The following is a 7,901-nucleotide window of genomic DNA, read 5'->3' on the forward strand; positions in this document are numbered from 1 at the left end:
TTTATTCTATGAGTTGCACTTTGACCGTAAGAAAAATGGTCACTGAAAGGTAGCAGAATGACAACCTCCTACCTCCTTTTGTTTGATAATCTTTCACTCATCCCATTAGGTAATTCGGAATTGCACTGGTTGAAAACTACTTGCAGTTTTAACTAGAACATGCTTTTTGCAACCCAACAGCATTGCAGTTTCCCGTACAGACTGCATGAGTGGATTGAAGTATTTCTCCGCGGACAAAACAAGTTTTGCTGTATTTCAGAAGTTGCTCTTTCATAACAAAATAGAGTAAGATACCCTCTAATTCAGAAAGTAAATCTATTTGAATGGTATCTCCAGTTTCAAGCCTGGCCTTGAAATTTTTATTGCAATCTAGTATTTTTTAAATAAAATAAATAAAAAAGCATTTTATCAGTTGAAAGTCTAGATCTACTCAGATGCTTTTTACAGAATTCCTTAATAAGGCCTATACAAAGGTAAAGCCCAGCTTTAAAAGACCAAGTTGTCAGCTACAGCCCTAAGTTCTTCAGAAACAACAAAATTCTGGTAAAAATGCAATTCCCATGTTCAGTAGAATTCTACTGCAGCACATTTCAACTATGGTCAAAGTCACATGTTGTATGTGCAGTCTGAAAGCTGGATCAGGTGACTGGAGAAACGAACCCACAAAATAAAATCATACTAAGCACATACAAGTAGTTCTTTCTCAGAGACTTAGAACTGCGACTATGCATTTCTCATGGAGACAAAAAAGGAAATCATGAGGAAAAAAGTCAACAGTTAAAAATCTGCATTCCCTACTCTAAAAACTCATTTTTCTATGAAACAAGGCATGGATCTAGTTAAAATTTAAGTAACTTTAGCTGAAAACTCAGAGAGGTGGCACGGCAATGAGGTGAAGTAGATACAGGGAACAAGAAGTTTCAGCCTGAAAAAACCAAACCTGTTGCAATTTGTATAAGCAACAGAAAACAGGGGATTTCAACAGGGAAATGCCAGTCTGCTGTCAGAGTACTGGTACTGAGGTACTCCCCCTCTGAAAGAATGCACCAAAATAACTGGTTTTATTAGTGTATGTTTCATGATACGTGCATGGGCACACAGCAGAGAAAAGATCCTCAAGGGACATAAATGCACTCCCATAAAGAGAATTGATCAGATTAACGGACAGGCAGACAGTAAGCCAGGTTTGGAATTCCAGCATCTTAAATCACAGAATCCCCAGACAGGACAAACGTGTTAAATGCAAAGAAATTAAGTATGATTTTAGATTAAAAGCTCAGAAGGGGGGAGGGAATTTGAACAAATTTCCATTCTTCATTTGTATTCAGTAATCATCACATATTCACAGAATATGTATTTTTTAATAGCAATTAGAAAGGGAAGTTAATTAAGCAAAATCAAGTAGGGTGGACTTCAACTTCACAATCAAGAGACCTGCCATGCTAACATATTTCTCCTCTACCTAATATTACAGCTTAAATATCATCACAACACACTTTGCCACCTCTGACTCCTGGTATCACTCCTAGCCACTCAACACCCTTTCCTTTTCCACAAAGGACAGTCAGCTCAGGTGATGCACGCGGGGACCAACAGATTTTAACCTGGAAAATGAACCAGGTGTTAATCTAGTCCAAGCCAGCCAATTGTTCTCACTAAGGTCCCATTTGTGAAGCACAGATAATTGCTCCCAGTATTAAAGACAGGATATAAAGGCTTCATTAATAAGAAGCATCTCCAAAACCTCTTACGTTCATGAGTCCTATAAAAAATAATTATAGAAACAAAAGAAAACCTTTGCTGGAGTAACATATAAAACTTATTTTACGCTGAAATAAGGTGATAACCATCTCTCTAGATTATACCCACTGCAACTAGTGTGCTAATATCTGATACTTCTCCCAAGAGTCCCTAAGCATTCTGCAGGCCTACGCCCTGCTACCACTTAATGAAACCAAGAAAAGCCATTTGCCCATGTGGAGTACTGACATGGTTTTGATTGCCAACATCACTGCAAAGGGTCCTTCTGGTACTTCACAACAGACAACCACTTGTTACTCTACAAATTCATCTGCAAGCATCCTTACACTCCACATTCAGTTATGCACCAGCTTACCATGACATTATACTTCACAGAAAAGAAGTATATACCTAAGACTCCTAAATAGTAAGCCATAGTTAAAATAATATAGCCTTAAGTAAAAGTGGCACACTAAAGACAACTCCTGTACTGCCAGCCAAGTGTCTTAGTAATTTTGTACAATTTAAAGCCTTTTAATTCACATGTAAACTGCATCCTACTGCTTCAAACCGTCACTGAATTCCTTCATTTGCCAAATCAGAAACTTTCTAAAAGAAGGCTGACGGTGAGAAAAAAGCAAAGAAAACAACACTCCCAAAGGTTTTAGGAGACTCTGTCCCTCCATGGGACAAAATTGAAGACCTCCGGCAGAATGATACCAGCAAGGCAGGGGGTATGAGGACTGGAGTGGATGCATTGCAGACGTGAAGGTCCGCTGAGCCTGGCTGGCAAGGGAAGATGGCTGCTGGTAGCACAGCTGAGAAGTGACTCTCAGACAGCATTAAGAGAATGGTGTTGCTCACTGGCAAGTGTATCAAGTAAGACAACCACGTGCAAGCTCTACTGCTGGGAGAATGTTCTTGCCCCTTCTCTTAATATTGATGTGGTCCCTTCTATCACATGTAACCCAAGCTGATATCCTTTCCTCTGCTAAGTGTCCTCCAGCTTTCTCTGTAGCATCATTACCTTAGATACTCTTCAAGCAATATTTCACAACAGTTCCTACACACCCGATTCACTTGAAGCCAAAAATGTCCCTTGATAGCCCTTCTAGATCTGTAGTTCTGTAAAACAGCAAACCTTATTAAATGTTGCAATAACTATTAGGCAGTCTATATCCATTCACTGGACACTATCTTTTGTTAGTTCATTCACCATTAAAAAAATTTTGCACTATGTATCACACAGGAAGATAAAGTTTATAAACCAAGAAGAAAAATCAAACTTCGAAGTAACTGAAATTTGGTTCATGATCTCTGGATTTACATATTTTCACCACATTAAATATCTTCTATTGTGGGAGAAAAATAACAGATTAAAAATTGAAGGACTGCCTTTGACTTTTTATTTGCTTTCAGCTGTGACTTGAGGACAAGAGGCCATCTGTGCTTCAGCTAAAACAAGGGTAACCATCACCCCAACTGGGACGTTTCCATGTTTGATTTTGAAAAGGCTCCTCTTTTCAGGAATATTGCAGTTATCTTTTTTATTATTATTACTTTGCACATAACAACTAAGACTCCATGGTATTTTTAAGACCACAGCACTGCCTACCTATCCCCTCCTGGATACAGGCAAAACTTTCATGCTTGCTTAATCTAAAACATTACATTTTAAATAAGCCCTGTTTTTCCAAGCATTTCCTGCAGTTAAGCATTACACAGTGAGATGGAGATCATGATTAATGGAGTAGCAACAGGAATTAATTTTAATTTAATTTCTTTCATTAGTTGGATGGAGTTTGTTGACATTGAAGTACATCAGTACTAGTCCCACTACTTTTGCTCCAGCCCTTGCAAAAAAATACCTGCCCCCCCCCAGGTATTTTTTCCACTAAGATAGAGGACAACCGAAAAAGAACCCAACTCTAAAGATTTCTCTAACAGTATGTCCACACATACAGTATTTACGGTAAGCTGCTGATCACTTGTTTGACACATCCTCAAGAAAGAGGTAATAACACTATTTTTACCTGATGTTGAATTTTAAGGAATATGAGGTTCTTTTTGGTTTGGGTTTCTTTTTTTTTTTCCCGCCCCAGAGGCATTCTAAAAATAGGAACAGCTGAGAATATTCCAGCCAAAAAATTCATTGTGCACACATAGCACATCAAACACCCTGTCTTACCTTGAAATACAACTGGAAAATTCAAAACATTAAGTATGTTTAATATATTGAATCCCTGAAGAGAAAGGCGTATTTATGAGCTGCCACAGCTTCCTGGCAGCATACTTGCTTCTCAGTGACTCTCCTGCTCCAGACTAATGCTACATTCCGCAAAAGCAGGAACATTTACCCAAAGTACAGACAGGTTAAAGTTAAATTCATGTATGGCTTTCTAGCATGTCCTCCTAAAACATACTTAAGAGAGTCTGGGTCTCTTCTGGGCAAACACAAAAATGCAAAGTTGAAATTAAAGACTTCTATCTTTTGGTTATTCATTTATTATTTTTTTTAATTAAAGCCTTAAGACTCTTCAGGAAGTATGTTTCTCAAAATACTCCAGAGACAGTTTCTTGTAACCTTCTGACTACACAGCCCGGCTGTGTTGTGATTACAGCTGTATCAGGTTCAGCCATAAAATGACAAAACAACTTTGATGTTTTTACATCATACCTACAGAACAAGGACACAACCAGGCTTAACAGCACCACCAACAAAAAAATACTGAATTTATTCTAAAGATAATGAAAATATACCACAATTATTTAAAGCTTTAAATTGCTAAGCTGGAATTCTTAATTGATTTTTTAAAAAAAATTTATTACTTAAGTGTTAATTGATGTTAGTAAAGAATTTTCAGAGTTAAGTCCTATTCCACACTGGGAAAGATAAATTTCAAACTCTGAGATCCCTACCATACTATCACAAATACAATCACCAACTAAAATTACGAAAGCAATAAATGCATCTATAATACCTTTCCACTGTGCTAATCTTACACACATTTAATTTAAATCTCTTAATCATTCTGTTCTGCATCAAGGTTGTCAAAAAATGGATTATGTACTCGCTCATTTAAGCAGTTGGACTTCAGACTTCCATACTGCAAACTTTGTTCAAGTATCAGAAGCTGAAATAACATGTCACTTTTTGTTTTAAAGCGATTCCCCTTTGAAGTAACAGACTTTATGCCACAACATCTTAAAATAGAGCTACCTCAAATTGGCAGTCTAAGCTCAAACTGCAGATGCTACTTAGACCTGGCCCAAGTCCCAGACATGGGATGGTCCCCTCCATCTCATACCTTACAGTTTTCTCAGAAAACAAGTCATATACATTTAGAGCTCTAAGACTAGATGGCAATGGTTAGCACCTCAACAGCCCGGTAATGCAAGCGAAACAGCATTGCTTCCCATTATTCTGTTCTCATTAAAAATAAAAGAGTTTTTTAACTGAAAATGGGACTACTCAATCTTTAGCTAATGTATATAGCCTTGCTCACAATGAAAGCTTTGTAGTTGGTGAAGTACTTGCAAATGCAAGACCTCCACTTTCAGTTTTTCTTTTCCTACAGCTGGTCCTGCAAGATTCAAAAGTTACCCTGACCAGCAGCACTGCTGTGCTTTCATCTAGAGCTGTGATAGCAAAGCACTCAAATCAATTTGAGTCTCAACACATTTTACCAGCACTGTAGATGGGGAAAAAAATTATTTAAATCATTACAGCACAACCTGAGGCCAAATTCTTTCAAGTCTTCTCAGGGTCAGACAAGTTCTGGAAAAAGTTTTTGCTTCTTTAATGGTACGATCCCTTTCTAACCCCTCAGAGTCTTGAAGAGGGACTCTTAAATATTTTGCTTTTAGAAAGACACATGGTTCCAGCATTTAATTTTGATCAGTAAAGAGGGAGAAAGACTAACTTCTTCACCACATTTTCAAGGTGTAAAATAAATTTCAGAGAACTATATTTAACTATATGCTAAATATTTAAAAATAAGATTTGCACTCAATATCCAAATTAATACTTTAAAGGCGTGGACATGTCTTTCTCTGAGCATCAGGATGGTGAGAATATGAAGGGTAATACATTTCATCACGGACCTATATTCTGGATAACTGGAGGCAGTTACACGTTACATAAAGTTGTAACTATTCCTAAATTAAACAAAATATCACCCACACAGTACAGCGCTCTGTCAATGACAGAGGTGTGCAATAATTAGCTCCAAAACTACAAATGGCAAAAGCATTTACAAATACCCAAGTATTGTTTGTGTTTGATCTCCTTCAGTACTGTCATCATTTTCAAAACATGGTTTCTGAATATCTGTGGTGCCATAAGCTTTCTTACTGCACTGTTAAACAAATGTGTTCTTTACCACTCTTGCTAACCCTTGTCCCCTTTAAAAAAGGGATGTTACCAAAATGCTTATTGCTACATAGAAAAATGTTCCTGGAGGCAGCGTATGTCAACAGCCCATAGAGCAGCACTGAGCACAGCACAATTCACAGCTTCTGAAGCCTAACCACGCACAAAGAAGTAAGCTTTCTAACTCTGCCCAGAGTTTACTTTCAAAGTGCTAGTTTAGGAAACAGCCACACTTTCAACTTACACAGGTAAGATTAAAATGCCAAACTTACACATTCCTCATAGAGGCTGGATGTATCAGACATCAAAAGCTTCCTGCCTCCTAATCACAAATTATTTTTTAGGAAATTTAACTTAAACAGTTACCAAGTTAATTCTGGTGCAGAAAAAACATTTGCCTCCAAAATAGGAAATTCCTGGAAGGGAAGATCCATTAGCACTCGCTGCTTCTGAAGGAGAGCAGAATTTTGTTAAGCATCTGCAAAGAAAGGTCTACATAACTCAAACTACGCATCTGATGAAAACTTTGACAGCAGAACAAGGAGAAACAGATCTACTACTTACTGATGGCTGGTAGAAAGCAAATTCAAAGTGTACTTTGAGAATATGTATGTTTAGAATACACTGAAATCATCCTGTAAGTGACAGCAAGTCAGAATCACAGACTGGTTTGAGTTGGAAGGGACAAAAATCATCCAGTTCCAACTCTCTTGCGATGGGCAGGGACACCCTCCTCTAGACCAGGTTGCCCAAAGTCCCATCCAATCTGGCCTCTGGCCTTGAACACTTCCAGGGATGGGGCTTCCACAACCTTTCTGGGAAACCTGTGCCAGGGCCTCACCACCCTCATAGTGACTAATTTCTTCCTAATGTCTAACCTAAACATACCCTCTTTCAGCTTGAAGCCATTACACCTTGTCCTATTCAGTACACTCCCTGGTTCCTCTACCACTTTCCTGTAGGACTCCTTTAAGTATTGGTAGGCCATAATTAGGTCACCCCAGAGCCTTGCCTTCTCCATGCTGAACAGGCCCAACTCTCACAGCCTGTCTTCACAGAAGAGATGCTCCAGCCCCTTGAACCTTTTTGTGGCCCTTATCTGGACTTGCTCCAACAGCTCTGTATCCTTCCTGGACTGGGGGTCCCAAAGGTATGCTCATTACTCCAGGTGGGGTCTCACAAGAGTAGAGGGGCAGAATCACCTCCCTTGACCTGCTGGCCATGCCGTTGTGGATGCAGCCCAGGACACAGTTGGCCTTCTGAGCTGCTGGCTCATGTTGAGCTTGTCATTGACCAGCACGCCCAAGTCCTTCTCCTCAGAGCCTCTCAGTCCATTCTCCACGCAGCCTGTAGTTATGCTTGGGACTGCACGAACCCCATGCAGAACCTTGCACTTGGCCTTGTTGAACTTTGTGTGGTTCACATGGGCCCATCTCTCCAGCCTGTCAAGATCCCTCTGGGTTGCATCCCTTCCCTCCAGTGTGGTGACCTCGCCACACAGCTTGGTGTCATCAGCAAACGTGCTGAGGGTGCACTCAATTCCCACTGTCCATGTCCCCGACAAAGATGCCAAACAGTGCTGGTCCCAGTACAGACCCCTGAGAAACACCACTTGTCACAGACCTTCACATGGACATTGAGCCACTGATCACAATTCTCTGAGTGCAACCATCCAGCCAGTTCCTTATCCACCAAGTGGTCCATCTGTTGAATCCCTGTCACTCCAATTTAGAGACAAGGATGTTGTGCTGGACAGTGTCGAATGCCTTGCTTAAGTCCAGGAAGATGA

This window comes from Gallinula chloropus (assembly GCF_964237585.1).
Source record: "Gallinula chloropus genome assembly, chromosome: 1".
Classification (NCBI taxonomy): Eukaryota; Metazoa; Chordata; class Aves; order Gruiformes; family Rallidae; genus Gallinula; species Gallinula chloropus.